The sequence below is a fragment of the Bombyx mandarina genome, chromosome 19 (assembly GCF_030267445.1).
Source record: "Bombyx mandarina strain Sakado chromosome 19, ASM3026744v2".
Classification (NCBI taxonomy): domain Eukaryota; kingdom Metazoa; phylum Arthropoda; class Insecta; order Lepidoptera; family Bombycidae; genus Bombyx; species Bombyx mandarina.
This window is the reverse complement of record NC_143225.1, coordinates 378,356-399,012: the sequence shown is the minus strand read 5'-3', so window position 1 is coordinate 399,012 and position 20,657 is coordinate 378,356. Positions and strand designations below refer to the sequence as shown.

General features: G+C 37.4%; 1 protein-coding gene across 8 annotated transcripts in view; it reads left to right on the top strand.

Annotated features, from left to right (window-relative positions):
* esn (espinas) overlaps positions 1-20,657 on the top strand; it is a 366,713-nt gene that overhangs the window by 193,351 nt on the left and 152,705 nt on the right. Inside the window, exon 1 of one of the 8 annotated variants that reach the window (XM_089735172.1) lies at positions 8,682-9,065. The exons of 5 other annotated variants lie outside the window; for them this stretch is intronic. The gene's annotated coding sequence lies outside the window, so the exon portion shown is untranslated. Of the gene's footprint in view, positions 1-8,681; positions 9,126-20,657 lie in introns of those variants that run through there. 2 more of the 8 variants (XM_089735170.1, XM_089735171.1) reach the window with 2 other exon arrangements.

The window sequence follows — 20,657 nt, the reverse complement described above, 5'->3', positions numbered from 1 at the left end:
GTTTACGAGAGTTTGTTTTCTAAACTAGTCCATAGAGACATCGCTACTGAGGCTCTCACCGGATCTTCTCAGTGAGTCGCGATTCCGATCCGGTGGTAAATTCTGTTCAACGCTGCTCTTACTATGACTAGTGTTAGAAAATTCTCTCAAGTTGAGCCCATAAGCAAACCTACCGATCCGGACGTAGTTGGGATAAACCCTTGAGCTGCCAACGATTAGGTAGATAATAAAAAAAGCTTTTAAATATCCCCCGCAAAACGCACGCCTGAAGCATCCGACTGTTTAATATCAGGGAGGCCATGCGTCATTAGCGGCAGATCATAAGCGCGGTTAACCCATTTTAGTCCATATCTCGTGTGGTCACCAGAATCTTTTAGCTATTTGATTTGTAATCTGTTAACAGAAATCGTAGTAATGTACTATTGTTTTTTTTTATTGCTTACATGGGTGGACGAGCTCACAGCCCACCTGGTTTTAAGTGCTTACCGGAGCCCATAGACATCTACAACGTAAATTCACCACCTACCTTGAGATATAAGTTCTAAGGTCTCAAATATATATAATGGTAATTACGGTGTTTAAATAAGAAAAGACGAAATTGCGTTTCTTCTAAACAACAAGAAACAACATTTAATGCCCTTTCTTCAATAATTCTTTAACACACATTTCACAACGTCCATTAACCGAAAAATTATTTAAACAACTATCAATTGTCATATGACAGATTGACATTCAATCATTCATTACATCTCCCCCGCTGAAAAGACAATTGTAAGAGGCAGTGAATGGTTTTACAATTGTTTATCATATCAGATAGACACTGGAGACAACTTTGTTATATGGTAGAGATTTGATTCTGCTTTTTTGTGTCCGGTGTCAACTTCATAGATCGATTCTGAAATCTTCTTTAGTATTTTGTATGGCCCTGTTCTCAATTCATCTTCTCCCTGTTTCATTCATTTTCTCATTTTCTCATCATTTTCTTCCTGTTTAGTTTATTTCCATTCTCCACATAAACACTATCTCCTTCTTCCAATTTATACCCTTCTATGTACTGGTCAAATATATTTTTATTATAATTGTGAGATTTTATTGTGTTTTCTAAGGCTAATTTTCGATCTCTTCTCAAATCTTCTGTTGTACAACTTGTTTTCAAATGTAGTGGTAGAATACTCACATTTTCACCCTCTAGAAGGTACCTGGGAGCAAACTTTGTAACTGTGTGTTCTGTTTCATTATATTTTTTTACGCATTCTTGTGCAATTGTTGTCCAAGATGTCTTCTTATCGCTTTCGTTTATTTTACATCTTATCTTATTTGTTAGTGTTTGATTTAATCTTTCGTTAAGCCGATTCGAAAAAGGCGCATCAACAGCTGTGAAAACTATTTTGATATTATTACTCTTTAGAAATTCTTTAAATTCTTTTGAATTTATGCCAGGGTATTGGTCTGATAATACCATATTAACGTCATAATTTTTTGTTACCTTTTGCATTAGCTTAATGAAATCATTGGAGCCTTGAGTTTTTGATGTACAAATATAAGCATACCGTGTGAAATGATCCACTAGAAGATGCAAATACCTTTTGGTTGATCGGGATCCTCCAAAGCCCCCAATAGTATCGATGGATACAATTTCAAACGGGTGTGTGGCTGGTCCCAAATGTGACATTAAACCATATTTCGACTTCCTCCTGGACTTGTTTTTAATGCAGGTTTCACACGCATCACACATTTTATTAATGTTTGCTGTAATATTTTTGGCTGAAAAGAATGGTGTTATTTTATTTGTCATCTGGGTTCTTCCAATGTGGCAGTATGTGTCATGGACTTTTTTTATTAGAGCTTTGCTAAGTTTTTCTGACAGTATAATCTTATTTCTTCTTTTATTTTTCTTGTAATAAACTTCATTCTCTAATATGTGCTTATTCTTTTCTTTCTGTAGGTCTGGATTTGTTAGCTGGTCATTCTTTATTTCTTGTAGGTCGATTAAATTTACGACCTTTAAAAAATCGTCGTTATTATCATTTGCTTCTAAGACTGGATTTCGGCTTAAGCAGTCCGCTTCTTGATTTGATTTTCCTGGGTTGTATTTAATTTCAAAATTATATTGTGATAGATAATATGTTAAATCACCTAGTTCCTCATCAGTTCGAGCTTTAATGTTCATATTTTCCAGGGGTTTATGATCTGTGTATACTATAAATTCTTTGCCCATAAGCCAATGTTGCCAGTATTTGACTGCTTCTTTTATCGCCAGACATTCTAAGTATATTGCCTTCTTCTTTTTCTGTGCTTCTGTTAATTTCTTCGAAAAATAAGCAACCGGTTTACTCACGCCGTTTTCATCGTCTTGTTTCAACACTGCTCCAACTCCTTTGATACTAGCATCTGTGTAAATTCTTATCGGTGAATCTGGGTCAAATATTTTTAGGATTGGTTCTGAGCAAAGCAATGCTCTAATTTTATCAAATGCTTCCTGGCATTCTGCCGTCCATACAAATTTCACATCTTTCCTTAATAAATTATGTAATGGATCGAGGATAATTGCACTATGTGGTACAAACTTATGATGAAAATTTACTTTTCCCAAAAACTGCCGTATATTTTTCGTTGTTTCTGGAATTGGGAAGCTTTTGACAGCAGTTAAATAATCTTTCAGAGGTCTAACTGAATTGTCTTCTATTATATGACCCAAGTATTTAGCATGGTGACTTGCAAATGTACATTTTGAAAACTTCAGTCTAAACCCTTCCTTTTGTATTGCTTCCAGTAGTCTCGATATGTGTTGTATATGTTCCTCAAAAGTTTTAGAAAAAATTAAGATGTCGTCAATAAAGTTTACTGCAAAGTTAGATAGTCTGTGTTTTCTTATAATATTGCTCAATATTCTTTGGAAAATCGCTGGTGCAGTCTTTAACCCAAATGGGAGACAAGTCCATTGAAAATGTCCTTCTTGTGTCACAAAAGCAGTCTTATGTCTATCTTGAATTTTCAATGGGATCGACCAAAATGCTGAGTTTATGTCTAATGTAGAATAATACTTACAGTTTACTGTTTTGGTCATTAAGTCCTCTATAAGTGGGAAAGGTTGTGATTGTGGAACTACTATTTTGTTTAAATCTCTGAAATCTATGCATAATCTTGTTTTTTTATCATCTTCTTTCTTATATGCTAGAGTTACAGGAGCAGCAAACGGGCTGTAAGATTCCTCTATCAAATTTTTCTGTAGTAGCTTCGATATTTGACTTTCAATTTCTGTTCTGTCTTCAATTGTGCATCTGTACGGACGCTTATAGCAGTATTTATCTACCATCAAGTCTATATGGGCTTCATAATCCTGCACAGAGCCAACATCATATTTGTCCTTAGCAAAAACAGATTTGTATTTATCTACTAACTTCTCAATTTTTGATTGCTGATATAAATCTAGATGATTTACAGACATTTGAAATTCATCAATGTTTACATGTTCATTGAAATTAATTTCACACAATTTGTTGGTATTTATAGTAGTACCCTTTTTTACTATCTCAGAGTATAGTTCCATCTCTATCTTCTCTTTCTCTTCTATTCTCTCTTTCAATGTTTGTTCTTTATTTTTGTCACCTAGTACATCAGGAATTCCGACATTTGTTACATTATTCTCATTAGAACAATGTTCATTTGAGATTATTCTTTTCTTTTCGGGATATTATATGATGTTAAGTTCTTCATTTTGTATTAATTTGAATTTTTTTATACAATCCAAACCAATTAAGAAGTCATAGTTAAAATTTTCATTATCCACCACAAAAATATCCATATTTCTTTCAATATTGTAGATTTTTATTTTTAGCGTTACCATACCTTTCGTTTTTTTCTCACCATTAATAGTTTTTAAGTTTACAACTTGCATATCATTTGTCTTCTGTTTCTCTTGTATTTTCAATAATCTTGCATTAATTAAAGAAACATTAGATCCAGAGTCATAGATTCCAGAAACCTTCAAAGTGTCATTTATTTGTAAACTTATTTTTATTAATGGTGGTATTTCTAGTTTTTTGGGTTTTTCTCATTCAGTTCTATTTCCAATTCTGAATTATTTACTGTTTTTACCACAGCTTTTTTATTTTTTTCTTTGAACCAACAGCTGTCCTCTGGGTGGAACCGTTTCCCTTTTTTCTCATTTAAACAGATTGGGCATGGTTTCTTTTCGTCAATATTTTTCCTTTTATTATCTAAATTATATGAGCTGTTCCTTTTTTCATATTTATTTTTCATCACCAAATGTTCCAATTTTCTTATCTCATTGTAAAGGTCTTCCGTTCTTTGTAATGTTTCTTTGTCAATCTTGTCCGCCACATAATTGGGTAAACCAAATGCTATGAGATCAATAATTGTTCCGGTATCCACTGTCTTCCTGACTTCCAACAATAATTTCTCCTTCTTTAAAGCATACTCAAGTAAGGATCCCGATTGATATTTAAAGGCAAGAGCATATCTAGTGGAGGACCATCCTTTGTTCGCAAATGTCTCACAAAAAATTTTCTCCCATTTGCTCCATTCTGATTGTACTGTAAGCTTCATCAGCATACAACTGTACCAATCTACACTAGCATTTTCTAAGAAGTTCTTCAAAATTTCAATTTTTTGTTTATCCTCGTTTATTTGAAAACGTTCACATTCTTTATTAAAATCTTTGATCCACTGTAATGCATTTGAATTACGGCCGTTGAATTTTTCTATAATAAAATCCTTTGCAATTTTCCCTAAATTTTGTTTTTCTGGTTTCTGCTGTTTTTGTTCTTGTAGTTTTTCCAACAGTTTTTCAAGCATGTGATTAGAATCACTAGATGTCGATTCATAACTAACAGGTTGTTCTGAAATCTCTTCCAAATAACAATCATTGAATTGCAAATTTTGTTCTTCATCCAAATATGTTTTTGAAATTTCCTCCGTCACAGTTATCCATATTTTCCTCGTTTGATGCCTTTTTACTAAAGAGTTTTTTACTCTGGTGTAGTTAGGAGTAGTTGTGATCACCTTATGAAGATTTACGGGTTGATATTCGACTGGAATTCCAAAAACTTGTCCACTTGGTGTAGCAATGGAAGCTATGCATATGACGTTTGTTTTTCCATCCGCCATTGATTTCATTGTAAAATCAAATCTTAATTTCTCCATTTTCTCAATATATTAGCAAAAATGTTGTTTTATAATGGTAATTACGGTGTTTAAATAAGAAAAGACGAAATTGCGTTTCTTCTAAACAACAAGAAACAACATTTAATGCCCTTTCTTCAATAATTCTTTAACACACATTTCACAACGTCCATTAACCGAAAAATTATTTAAACAACTATCAATTGTCATATGACAGATTGACATTCAATCATTCATTACATATAGTTACAACGGCTGCCTCACCTTTCACGTATTACTGCTTCACAGCAGAAATAGGCAGGGTGGTGGTACCTACCCGCGCGGACAAAGAGGTCCTACCACCAGTAAAAATTACCAGAAGTAAAAAAAGTACCAGAATTGACACATATGAATATGTGATGGAGATTTAATTGATTTTGCCGGGCAGCTGTCCCATTGTTCGTGTTTGTATCGAGCGGCGTGACTATCCCGGACACCCGCAGCTCGACACCAGATTCCTAATTAAATACAAATTGAATGAATTCACTCATCTTCACGACTGGTTTCCATGATGAAGCTACATGTCATAAATTCGTATCGAAATTATAATTTGCGTACTGTATTGAGACATAGATCTCATGCCTCATGATGGGTGGCGGCATTGACATTGTCATGTCTATAGGCTCCGGCAACCATATAACAGCAGGTGGACTGTGAGCTCGTTCATCCATCTTTGCATTAAAAAAGCGTAGATCTGCTGTGAGGTCGTCATGCGTTGGAACTACAATCTGAAATCTAAAGATAATGCTGTACAGGCACCGATACAGATCACTTATGTTGAGCGACTAGGTTTGTTCGCTCACCTTTCCCTTGACCTAGCTTTGAAATATACTTTGCATGATTTTTATTATTTTTCTTTAAGTTTTTTTATATCTCTAATTTATATTTTAATCTTACTAAGCTTACGAAATTCTGCGGCTCTGCTTGGATCTCCATGTATGTTGAGGGTGTCGACGACATGCACCAGCAACAATATGTAATAACCCAACAAGAAGAACTCCGACCCAAACCCGGGCCTCTCGGTACAACACTAAAGTTCACGGGCCAAGACATATTACGACAGGGCCAGGCAGACAGGTCATCTAAACGAATGGTTTTCAGTGTTCAAGGAAAATAAAAAATCAATTATTGTCTATTGAAAGGTGAACTCTAAAAATAGATTTTACGATGTTAATTATCTCTATGTTGCTCTCGTGTGTGACACACGGACGACAGGGCTGTTTGGGGCTTTCGATCGAGGAAGAGAATGATTCGCCGCGTTTTTTTTATGATTGAAGGAATACTTTTTTTTTTATTGCTTAGATGAGTGGACGAGCCTTGTGGCCCGGAGGCCTTTCCAGTTTCACCAGGACAGGTGGGCGAACAAAGGCTCAGCCAGGAGGGATGGGATTTGCTAACAGTTGCCCTAGCGCCTCCGAAGGAGTAACAACTCAAGAGCAACTGCTTCGCGAAAGAATCTACTACCGGATCGGAATCGCGACCCGCTGAGAAGATCCGGCGAGAAAGTCAGAGGGCTGATGCATGGGTTAGGTGATTCGCCGCGTGTCCGCGATCAGTCTGCATCATTGTAGATAGAAATGCCCGACAAACCTAATTTATATTACAAATGAATACTCCACAACGAGTTTCATCACCTGCCTTAAAAAAAACACGCGCCACGCCTGTTCTACGTCTCAAACTTGGGCCCTTAGGTCAAAAAGCAATTATCAACAATTTATTATTTGCCAGGTGAAATTGATCATTACGAGAATGTAGATAGAGGCTATATGTTTGCCTCGTTTTGTTTAACAAACGGTGCGTAAGACAAATTATCCACCCACGGCCTTTGTTTTTGTAGGATCTCGCCGAGCAGTGTGGTACTCGTCGATGGAATTTTATTTTCTCTTGGTATGACCAGCCGACCCACCTGGTCTTAAGTGGTTACCAAAGCCACCGACATCATACGACTTGGGTGCCGTCACTTTGAGATGAGTTAGCTCGTCTACCGAACGTCGACGTCGATGATTGTATTCACAACGTGTGGATATCTCACCCAGTGTGGCCAATCAATCTCATCCAGTGGCTGTCTGAGCATACAAGTGATGGGTTCACCGTAAAGCCCGCCGGATCGGTGTCACCGCCTTGCTTATTTTTGCTGCGAAGAAATTATGCTCACCGGTTTGGACGGAAGATAGTTTTTCTGCCACACAATAATGACGGCTAGCCCGTGGCTTAAGGTGGGTGGCTGCATTTGCAACACTTAAAATAAACAGACGACAGGGCGACCGTATCCGTGTGAGGTAACAAATTAACAATACACCTTACCGCCGGCAATATACTAATTACGCATATATCTTAAATTTACATATATCTTACGCATATATCTTAAATCTTTTTAATACACGATATTATTTCTTCATCGTGGAAGTCGTTTGTAGATGTGCTTCCTAAGAAACACTGCCTGCGGAGATTGAGCACTCTCGCATTCCTTGGTACGAATGCACCGGATATATTATCCTTTAGCCCACGGATGCTTCAAAAATTGTTAACTGATATTAAAGATATTCATATAAAGAAAACTCCTGCATTGCAAAATCAGAAGATCGAGCTTAATGAACTTTGTAATGTGTAAATAAAATATTTTAAATTCTTAATTTTAGTTAAGAGGTACTAAGCTCGCATCGCTAACGAGTTCATTAAAATAACTCATTATAGAACATAATCCGGCGTCACATCAATGGAAACTCATTAGTTTTTATCTGCTTCGAATCTTTAATTAACCAGAATAAAACAATACACATTTTTTTTCATATTTATGTCGCATACAACCTGTTCGTATTGATTGCGGCGCTGGCCTGCGATCTGTGATCATCACTACCAATTGCTGCACCGCGGATCGAGATCAGATCGATTTTCGATCGCGGTCACTATTTTATTAAACTATGTTTGGTATTGTTCACCATGCACCTTAGAATGAATCTTCTCGTGTGTGTCACAAAAGGCAATTAATGGACTTCTTTTGGCTATCTTCTTATGCAAACGATAGCATTCCCGAGGAGGGTTGACGTCAGATAGGCGGTCGGTCGTAAAACATATGCTAAATCCGTATGATGAGGACACACCACGTCGACCGCACATAATGTGGGAAAAGCGCAAGAAGAAGAAAAAGTTTAGCATTGTTAGCATACGAGGTTGTTTACTTGACTTATTGCTGTCTAATATCCACGAGAAATTTCCAGGTTAAGGCCGTTGGGTTCAGCACAGCCATTTTATTAAAATTTACTCATAAACATACATACTCATACGTGCAATGAAATAGAAAAAAAAATCCTTTTTCATTACGAGTCAGAGATTTGACATGACTATCATTTTATACTAGTATAAACTAATGCTTTACAGTTTATTTGGTATGAGAAGGAAAACGTAACCGCAATGAACAGAAAACAAATTGAGATTTCAAGTAAGAACACATTCTTAGCATTACTTACTCTAGAATTCACACGAATGGAACCGCGAGTCAGGCCACGTATCAGACAAAAATTGGCCGTAGGGATGTCCGTCTGTGTCTTTAGTCGATTTTTTGTGTTTCGAAACAAGAAGCGGTCGGCGGTTGGCCGCGCACTAGCCGGAGGCACTTGTCATTCAGTTGCGCATGCGCAGTTGTGGGACGCGCTCGCTTTGATACGTAGAACTTTTTTCGCGCGCTTTACCAATCGGATGTATTCTTTTTAAGTTTTTTACTCGAGTGATTTTAGTGTAAAGGTGCGCTACACAGGACGGAATTACGGTTGGATGAGTCTCCCCTCCTGCAATATTATGATGTGTTATGTTAGTGATGCGTAGAAAGTGAATCAGCGACAAAGGATTACAGTGATTATTTGGATGCATTTGTGAGAATTCGCGTATCGTAATATTTATGTGTATTTGGCTGAAAACTATTCGTTAATGAACCATAAAATAAAGTTAATACGAATTTATTATTTCTTTTGGGATTATATTAGTTCCAACTCAGAGATTGCAATTAAGATTATGTAGGTTGATTCAAGTTTTGTGATATCATCAAAAATCACATACGTAATGTTACAAGGTTTTCTTTTTAAAAGACTATCAAGATTTAAAAAAACGTTTCGTTATTGTTTAGAACACATATAAAGGAACTATATAAGTCTACGTCTGCTACTTCCTACTAACTTAACTATTCTTAAAGATTTCGAAGCTTTTACTGGTGGTACTACCACCCTGCATATTCATGCCTCGGTAGACAGCGGCTTGGCTCTGCCCCTGCCATTGCTGAAGTCCGTGGGCGACGGTAACCACTTATCAGATGGCCCTATGCCTACAAGGGCAATAAAAAAAGCAGTAATACGATACGGTTTGGAGGAGGGAGGGGCAGCCACAGTACTATGCAATTGAGATTAATCCTCATATTTCAATGTCTGTGTTAGCCATGGGCTCCTATACCCACTTAACACCAGATGGACCATGAGCTCGTTCATCTCTCTACGCAATAAAAAAGATACAAAACTGCCAGTACTTAATGGTAGGGCATGTTCTTGCAAACGAGTTTGCTATTTTCAAGACAACAAAACATATCAACATCACGTCAATAGTTACAGTTTTTATCAGAAGTTTTTGCCCGAGGGTGATGGATGAAATGTCCTTTTGCGAATATGCTTCGAAAAGAGTCTTCGGTGATCGGCACAGACTGTGTCCCGTCCTTATTATTGTACATAAATGTTGGCAACGATTACCATCTTAATTATTGATTGGAATTATCTCTAATTATAATTTGCGTAATTACTGGTGTTAGGACCTCTTATGAGTCCGCACGAGTAGGTACCACCACCCTGCCTATTTCAGCCGTGGAGCAGTAATGCGTTTCGGTTTAAAGGGTGGGGCAGCCGTTGTAACTGTACTGACTGAGACCTTAGAACTTATATCCCAAGGTGGACGGCGGCATTTACATTTTGGTTGTCTGTGGGCTTCCGTTATCACTTAAAACCAGGTGGGCTGTTATCTCGTCCACCCATCTAAGTAATAAAAAAATAGCCTTTTGAAAAGATCTTTTAAAATGGGACTAGGCTTTGAACAACGTTACATTTCAACCTTGAGCTCAACTGGAAGTGAACATTAATGAAAAAAAGCAACCTAACCTAGCATATTTTATAACAAAAAGTTATAAAATAAATTCACGTAAATAAAATAAATTGTGACAAAATCAAGATTTGAACCGACAACCTTGAACCGCGTCCACGCGTCGGTCGCATACAAATCAGCTAAACTAATCGCCGATCTCCTGGTTTCATTACCATCCGTTTAAAATTCAGTAAGATCTACCTATCCGTTATGAGCGGTCAATTCATGTACATGAAAAGCAGATCGTGGTCCGTTAAGTCCTAGGGCCGTTAGACGTAATAAAGAAATTTGTTCAATTTTTAATTAATTTTCGCAAGACTTCAAAGCTCTCGACCAACGCGGTGTCAATAAACTACAGTGGGTCATAGAACGCCTCCACCACCCTTGAGAAATGACATCAGTCTCAAAATTGTTCTGAATAACTACCTATAACCTTCATTTTCCCTTCGAACTAGATCTTTAGGTCGTGGACTTCAGTAGAATGGTAGCTTCCAGTGCGATGTCCCGTGAGATACTCCGATATTACGTAAATGTATAAATACCATCATTTTATTACAATAAATTTAAATTGAATCTATGTGTGAGGTACATTATCTCTAGAGGTCTCTAGACATACCGTATCGCAGATAGCGGCTAGGTTTGCATCTTCGGAGGCGGATTCCTCAAATATTCAGTTCAATACAAGACATTCGTAATATATCCCCACTAAGTAGGGGACGATCACTGTAATAAAAAAAATGTATTTGTGTTATAATTAATGAAAAAATAGGGCATAGCCAAGTATTGAAATGTACATTAACTTTCCATCCGCAGTTTCGCCTACGTCGACTACATTTAACATCGCGTGGGCGGAAACCTGTGCCAAGAAATGGGATGAAAGCTAGCTCATGTTCTTTCCTAGGGTTCAAACATTTTCCTATAATAAACCTCGTCAAAATCGATGCCGTGGTTTGGGTGTAGCAGATGATCTAATAAATAAAATACAATCAGTGTTTTTGCGCAATAACAAAGATACATATTGAAACCCACAGATAAAACCACTAGATAACAAAACCTCTATTGTTTGCTTATTGTTCATTGTGACCCTAAATTACGTCAGAACTGAAATTGCTTTCAGTTGAGCTTCGCAAACTATGACAGGAAATTTCGTGAAATAACATAATATGCAAAGTCGTTCAGTACGTCATCAAAAAGCTCCAAGTGCGAGTTGAGTGGTCGTAAAGCACCGGGTAGAAAGTTCCAGACCAATCTGTGTTTAACGTAAAGCGTGTTTACGAGCGCTCACGTTTGACTGCCGGTTAGCAGTTCATCGTCGTTTTTTTAAAGATATTGGCAACATTTGCAACTGAAGACGCAAGGGGACGATTGATTTATCACATAAATTATGGAGTGTGCCTTTATGGAAAACAGGATTTAATTAAATACCAAACTAATTATGAAAGTAATAGAGAGACGTGTCGATCTTCCAAACGTACAGCCCTGTTGGTCTATCTTTAGTGAAGGTTGAATGATTGCTCAATACTCCAATTAAGATTTAGATTCTTTAAAGTTTTTGGAACGAAGTTCCTTATGGGACGATGCGGAGGAGTACCCTAACTAAGAGGAGTTTTGTATTTTTTTATACTGTCCAGCATCTTAACATCAATCCGTTTAGTATTTAATTGCCTACTCAGCACGGTCTACCCAAATAACGTTTTCTTTGACACCTAAAACATATTTTTGAATTCCAATTTGCGTCGCAAATAAAAGGCGACAGCTTCTATCTTTGGAACGGTGATGTGAGGACTGACAGAATTGACTTTATATATGTAGTTCGTTTTCGCATATTAACTAATTAAGAGTTTAGATAAGAACTCTGAAATAATTATTTAATTAAAATACTTTATGTATTTCATAAAATTAGTTAATTATTACATTCACGGATCGTTTGGAGCCTCTGGGTCTACGGAGGGACTTCGGTTCCCTCTGTATTTTGTACCGTATGTTCCATGAGGAGTGCTCTGAGGAATTGTTCGAGATAATACTGGCATCTCGTTTCTACCATCGCACCGCCCGCCACCGGAGTAGAGTTCATCCATACTACCTGGAGCCACTGCGGTCATCCACAGTGCGTTTCCAGAGGTCTTTTTTGCCACGTACCATCCGGCTATGGAATGAGCTCCCCTCCACGGTGTTTTCCGTGCGCTATGACATGTCCTTCTTCAAACGAGGCTTGTGAAGAGTATTAAGCGGTAGGCAGCGGCTTGGCTCTGCCCCTGGCATTGCTGAAGTCCATGGGCGACGGTAACCACTCACCATCAGGTGGGCCGTATGCTCGTCTGCCTACAAGGGCAATAAAAAAAAAATTGCATTTGTGCGCAAAACATTTGCTTTCTTGTTGCGAAGCTGTAACATAACTTTAAATAGTAATTAAAAATAAAGTGAAAACATCAGCAATGCCACGACCTACAGATGCGGCCCTTGAGCAGACAGACATGAATATTGAACTATCATTTAATTAATAAATAACAGTGAAATTCACATAATCTCATTGAACCCTGCAAGAAACTAGTATTTAACAAGTGATATTATAATAACAGAGGGACCGACTATTGTTAACTAGTTAACACGAACGTAAGAGGCATTGTACTGCATGTTTTAACACGATCAAATTCACACAGCGTTCGTGATGAAAGATGTTTTGTTCTTGAGAATATATTTCGTGGCATATTCTATGTTTTCACTATATAATTGTTCCAAGAGAATGAATTAGATCTGGTCTTGAGATTGAAAATGTGTGTTTATAAAACTATTTGTTGAAAGGATTTAACATAATAACAATGTGTGTCGCGTACAGCCGCCGACATCACCCAAAAAACAAAATGAATACAGAATCTACAAACAGTATAAAATTTATTTTAAATCCTTCGCCAAAACAGTGTTTTTTTTCTACTTTTAATTTTGATGTAATTGAGCAGACAAGATCGCGTAGTGTTTAGTAATCATCAAAGCTCACGTAAGAACCTGAGATCAGAGTTCAATGGTATTGCAATACTGTCATCAAACTACAAACAAAAATAAGCACGAAATTAAAGCTTTAAATTGAAAACATATTTAAACTATCTACACAGGAAGTCTCTGAATCTATGCTTCATCGGTTTTAAGGTGAAGGGATAGGCTGGTTGTACCAACCGGAGCATAACCACAGAAAAGGATGGTCATTTTTATTCGTCGAGCTCGTAAATCAAATCAAACGTACATTAAAATATAAGATTTAGAAACCTTTACAAAACAAAAAATCACAAATAAAATAGTTAAAGTAAATGTGATAAAAGCCGAAGTAAGAAAAATACTAATTATCATGATTGCTAACAATTAATACTCTACACATAATTAGATATCTTGTAGTCTCCTTTTTTTGCTTAGATGGGTGGACGAGCTCAATGCCCACCTGGTTACTGGAGCCCATAGACTTCTACAACGTAAATACCGCCACCTCTTGAGATATGAGTTCTAAGGTCTCAGTATAGTTATAACGGCTTCACGGCAAAAATAGGCAGGGTGGTGGTGCCTGCCCGTGCGGACTCACAAGAGGTCCCCACACTAGTAAAAAACCTTCCTTGTTAGTTGGTAGAGGTTGGTAGTTAGTCTTCACACTGTTAGATCTCCCGTAGAGTCGTTAGGACATTTGATAGCAAAAGGAGAAGGTCCCTTCGGTTGAAGATTAGATTTTACGCACCCTTCTGGTAAAGCGGTAGAACTAAACTAAACTCGGTCCGTGGTTGCAACTCTAGTTCTTTGTTAAAATATCGTCTTTCGCTATCAAACTCTATTATTCTTCCGTCGAATTGAGAAATATATTTAAAGAACCACCTTAAGTCATTCCACTTCCGGATCATTGGACGGACCTCAGCATTTAGTTACAGTTTTGTGCCGGATGGTCATATCGACGTACTAAGGTTTCCTTCTATTTGTAGACTGTGACGAACAACCGACTTGAGCTATAACTTTAATTACATATATTAGCAGCAATTACTAAGATCGATAAGTATTGCCTTTGAACTCAGAGATTCATTCGGTTTGAACGGTAGGATGTAGAAATTGTTCTTCTAACTCGTGCTAAAACCTCCTGTCGCTCAACAACCAACGTCCAAACCTCGCATGAGACAGAACTCATGAAGAGACAAAGGGGGAAAGTGAAGCGTTTAGTGCGGAGCACATCTCTGCCATCACCCTCCCCCTCGGGACGCCGGACCGGTGGTCGTCGGCGCCACGACCACCAGCCCTCTCGGTCGGCAGGCTATCCGAAGCTCGCCTAGATGGCGCCGGTTATCTAACTCGTGCTACTTTAAAATTCGGTGATTTCTTTGTGTTTATAAAATGCGGAAATGACCTCATCTCCGGTACTCAAAATATAAATTGTGAAGTGATTAGTGTACCGGTTCAATATTCAAGTTATGTCCGTATGTAATAGAATTCGTGAGCTACCGATCAACAATCTGATTCACTTTTGAACAGAGATTGAAACACGTCCCGACAAAATACACCTTATTTATATACGTATGTATATATAAAAATAACTCTAGATGGCTTGGCAAGACCACGATTCGCTATTCTCCGTACTGTGTATATTATATATGGACCATGACTTCAAAAAATCACTTTGTACTAAAAAATGGCAAACAAAACACAGTCCAGAGTAATATAGAAATAATATTAGTCTCACATGGCAGTAATTTGTACAATTATTTACGTTCCTTAGAAACCAGTGTACGTATTTACAGCTCGCGTAGAACTTCCATAATATTACCTTTTACGTCAAAGATTGACGCGATAAAAGATGGGCTGTGATTTTTTCAGCCACATGCTCATAGTTCGATGCCGGCTTAGGAATTGTAGCGCTATTTATCGAGTGTGCGTTCGATACAATATTTATGAGGTGAAAATCAGTGAGTGAGTTTCTACTTATTTTACGTTTTTGTTCGCAAGGTGGAAGGTAAAATATTTGTGCGGTTCCTTCAACTTTTTATTAAGATCTTCATGATGCCAGTAGTCTGCCTATAAAGTTACAATTACTTAGAATGAAACATTCAAATCTATATTAACGACAAAATATTAAATTGGCTAAAGCATATGGATGCTTGATCTACGAAATGACTATAGAACAGAGTTAGAAAGTAATGAAGACAACAATTTATCAATAAATTATGACCTCGTCTCATTCACTATAAAAACGCGTGGCAACACATCAAACAACCATCAGTTCATCTAATACTACAAAAGTTATCTGATCTGTATTCCATCCTATTATTGAAGAATTCAAATTTATTAACATTCCGTAAATCCGTTTTTTGTTCAAAACGACCTGTTACTGCAACCATCACCGAATAAAAGAAATCCGGGACAAACCTGAATCATGCTAGAGCTGTTAAGGAAGTCTTGAAGATACACGAATACCGTAAAACATCATTCGTGACTTTGGTCGATGGATAATCTTCGCCTTGTCATTTTCTATAAACCCAACATAAGAACAGGATATGATACATTAAAAACATTATTAAAAATGATACCAATAATTCTAAAACTTGAATATCGAACTTGATAAAATAATACTAGGTAAATATTACCGAGTCTTAAAAAATGCAATAAATCCCGATACCAGCTTTATGTATCAGATATTTTGATCAGCTGTAAATCACGCGTGGAATGAGGTGCGGGCGTCAAACGCGAGCCGTCCTACGTTTTTCTAAGTCAATTGCTGCAATTTGTTGTAGCGGGATACTGGTTCCGCGGACGCTTGTGGTCATAGATTATACACTTAATATATTTGAGACTTGTGGTACAAACACTTATAATGGACTATACTCTAGGAGGCTGGCTTCCATACAGCTTACCTTAACATTGGCTTTATCGTACTATTCTTTTAAATATAAACAGACCGGTTGGTTTTAATTCAAAGGAAACACAAATGAATGCACAAGAATTTAATATTTCATTTCATGATGTATCCGAAGAATTAAGAAATTAATAAACGTGCTTAGATTATTCATAAGGCATTTCATCATAGGATATAATTAAGTATATATAAAAAACCTGAATCTGCAGGTTTCTCGTCCTTAATTGGTTTTCGATAAATCATCACTCATGTCTTCAATGAAGGATTCTTCAAGTATTTAATGATCTTTAAGACTATTTCACGGCTAGATGATCACTACATATTATACAAATATTGTGAAATGTTGTGGAGACAATTCAATAAGTAAACCTTAATTCTAAATCTTCGACAATAGTTACATATCCTAAAGTACGTCCAGGACTGCTTTCTACGGTTTTTTCCTCTACCTATTCACTGTTAATTCTTTCAGAGGCTATTCTAGCTTCGCGCAGACGGATAGGTGAGCTCACGGGCTCAACCGAATTTGCTAACACTAGCCCTCAGTGGGCTGTGTCTATGGGTTAGTTCGCTCACCGAACTCTTCGTCGTAATCGACCAGGATGGTGACCGATGCTTGAAGAGCCTAAAAATACCGAAAGTGAATCCGACAAGACATGTTTCCGGCGGCATTGCGTTGCCCCTTCGTCTTGGTCGGATATGCAATTTTTTAACAACATTCATAATGCCATCAATACCCGTTCTTGATGGCTTTTTACCCGTGCTAATAACGTCTCAACTGGAAGAAGATATAAGGAAATGCTTTGAATTCGTTCGGATCGATCGTAATTATAATGTTTAGACTCGACACGATAATTAAGCATAAACTGGGTAAGCAAATATAACATTTAAAACACATAAGTATTAGGACTAAAATACTATGCGCAAAAATGTATATCGAGTACAAAGCTAGCATTTCACAAAGCTCACAAGATCATGAAACAAACTCATAAATCGCTGTGAAATGAAGTTATCCATCTTAGTACTTACTACGCTCGTAAACCATAGTCCATGGATATAATAATTTCCTCCGTAGGTTAAAGAGAACAGAAGGTCGTTCCGCTGTCTAATCAAATTTCTTAATGGAACATAAGGAACTTAGATGTTTCAGAATCTTTCGTATGATTCTTTTAATCGCTACTTCTCCAAGCATTGCTCTCGTGGTTACTGTTTTTGGGGTTTAGACTCTGTAGAAATGTTGCTCTAAAATGAATCACAAAGACGTACTATTAATCGTAAAATAACATTGCACTATACGATTAGTAAAAATGCCTAGTAGAAGAAACTGGAAACATAATCTAGTATAAACTATAAGCGGTGTCCGGTCTCGAATTTGCGACCTTTTTCAGTGAGACATTTATAAATCTTGGCAGCCGGCTTGTCCTATGCCTAGTCCATTTTGATATGTGACGTCCATGATATCAACATAGAGTAAGCATTAACGGAGATAACTATCTTTAAAACGCTCCATAGCTCGCCATACATTAAATACAGGAGATCAACCTAATAAGCATCGTGAGCTTATTAAGAATAAGTATAATCTAACACCCTTGACTCATATTGCGTAGGTCATGTTCATAATGTTCACATTTTTAAGAGCCGCTAACTGTGAGCATTTGTGGGTACACTGCATGTTACATAAACAAGAACATCAGAAAACTTAATACTGCGAACTTACAAGCTTTCGCACGAGAGGAGGGAATGAAGTTTTGTTTTTGGTTATTTAGGCTGACTAACAGGCACCATAACAATGTAAATGGCACCTTCCGTTTTGAGATACGGGATCTGTCTCAATTGCATTTAATATCGACTGTCCCACCCATCCAAATCCACTTGAGCCACAAAGTAGGAAATTGATATTAGGGAGTTAGCTAGGAAAGTGGGAGAAGATATTTCCATTATGACACCATAGGTTTAAACTGCACATCGGCCCATGATGCTCTGTTCGGCATTTACTTGTCTTATATATAAAATTCTCGTGTCACAATGTTAGTTACCATACTCCTCTGAAACGATTTGACCGATTTTTATGAAATTTTATATGCAAGTTCAGTAGGTCTGAGAATCGGCTACTATCTATTTTTCATACCCCTAAGTGGTAAGGGCCCTAATATTTATTATTTTTATTTTTTGGACAATTTTTTTTTGTTATAATGAGGCATGATGTGGTTGAATGAGGTTTTGTTATTTTTATATTCCCTCATCATTCACAGCGCTACATGTCTCTTTCACTCATTTACCACACATACTCCTTACACACATACACCTACCTCCTTACACACTTACAATACCTAAGTTTTTTAATTTTTTTACACTAGAAATTCCTTAGAAACCTTATATATGGCAAAACAATGTTTGCCGGGTCAGCTAGTCTACTATATAATTGATTATTAAACAGACAAGCTTCTATCATCACAATCATATGGGGCTACTGGTGTTAAATACACATTATAATTCTCCTCTATGTGACTTGATTGCGCTTTAGCTATTAATGCTTCGAATTCAATCGAATCTGTCTTCTAGGAAACTTAAAAGAACATATAGAATCTACCATTCTATTTCTATTTAATCTTTGAAGAAAGTTACACTGAAAGCATCTATTTAAAACGCGTATTGTTAGTTTTGTTTTGAACATTCTCAAACCATAGTTTCTTGTGTTTAATTAGTGGTTCAGAACTGAGAATGTACCGGCGAAATAGTATATTGCTTGTATTTATTTGCGCACTAGTTTGTAGGGTAGCTGTACTTTAAACCAATTAAGTTGTCTAATGTTTACCCAGACATGGGCGCCACGGTTCTCTTGCGCTGTTTATGAATTCCGTTATCTGCTTGATGGCAAATAAGACTTCGTCTGCCCAACCATACTTATATCATACAGTTAAAAACATTCGTCACAAGTCTGCAGATATCATCACCGGCTGCGAGATAAGGCAGTAAAGCAATTATTCGGTACGCCACGTTTCAGAAAAAGAAGATTGGATAATAATATTGTAATAAGGCTCCACCGCAGAATTGTAGTGAAATTTGCGCGTGCACTGCGTAATCGTGCTGCGCTGTGTTTGAAATTGTATTATTTGGGATCCATTCAACCCATTGAAATAAATACTGTATGTAACAATAAATTATTTTTGTTAGTTTCAAAGAGTATTTCAAACTATTTATAAAAAGTTTTGGAAGCTTAAAACCGATTTAAACCAACCACCTCGCGTCAAGTGGTTATCGAAGCTCATAAGAATCGCGACGCGTGAAATAGGCAGGAAGGTGGCACCTACCCGTACTGTACCGAGCAGCAGAGCACAGACCTGTACTGCTTTGATAAGTTACTACATGTCATTTTATCATCGTAGTCATTCACGAATGCCTGCTAAGTACGTATTCACTCAGACACATTAGTAGGATCTGAACTCTAGTATAGTCGTGACTACACAAATAGACCGGGCGCCCTATCCGTTAAATCACGAACGCCCACGCATCTTACTTATGATAACAGTGCACGGTAATCAAACTGAAGATACTTATATGCGATCTCTCTGAGGATAAGTCAATCAGTATACAATATGATTGAGGTTCCATAATTCAAGGCGAGTGCCAATCGCTTCGTGTCCAATATCACTTAGCTTTTTTTTATTGCTTTGATGGATGGACGAGCTCACAGCCCACCTGGTGTAAAGTGGTTACCAGAGCCCATACACATCTACAACGTAAATGCGCCACCCACCTTGAGATATAAGTTCTAAGGTCTCAGTATAGTTACAACGGCTACCCCACCCTTCAAACCGAAACGCATTACTGCTTCACGGCAGAAATAGGCAGGGCGGTGGTACCTACCCGCGCGGACTCACAAGAGGTCCTGCCACCAGAAATTACGCAAATTATAATTTTGCGGGTTTTTATTTCAACTATCACTTCACTTAGTGATAGAAGTATTCAAGTATCACTAATATCTACTAGTAACCAATATACCTGCTCCTATTATTAGAACTGGTATATTTTAGATAATAGGCACGCGTGCTCCGTCTCTGGGGTTCCATAATCACGGCGGCTGGATTATAGAGAATGGGATCGAATTCTTGAAGGCAGGAACGGAAATTGGAAGGAAATAACAGGTTATTTCAAAAGAGAATAACGCTCTTGTGAAATAGCGGTAACGACGCTTCGAAAACTACGTACTTAGTACTTACTGTGATTCAGTTTGCGTGAACTTGCAGACATTTTTTGCAAGTTTAAATGAATTGAAGCCTAGCCTATTTCTGCCGTGAAGCAGTAATGCGTTTCGGTTTGAAGGGTAGGGCAGCCGTTGTAACTAGGTATACTGAGATCTTAGAACTTATATCTCAAGATGGGTGGCGCATTTACGTTGTAGATGTCCATGGGCTCCAGTAACTACTTAACACCAGGTGGGCGGTGAGCTCGTTCACAGATCTAAGCAATAAAAAAAAATTGAACT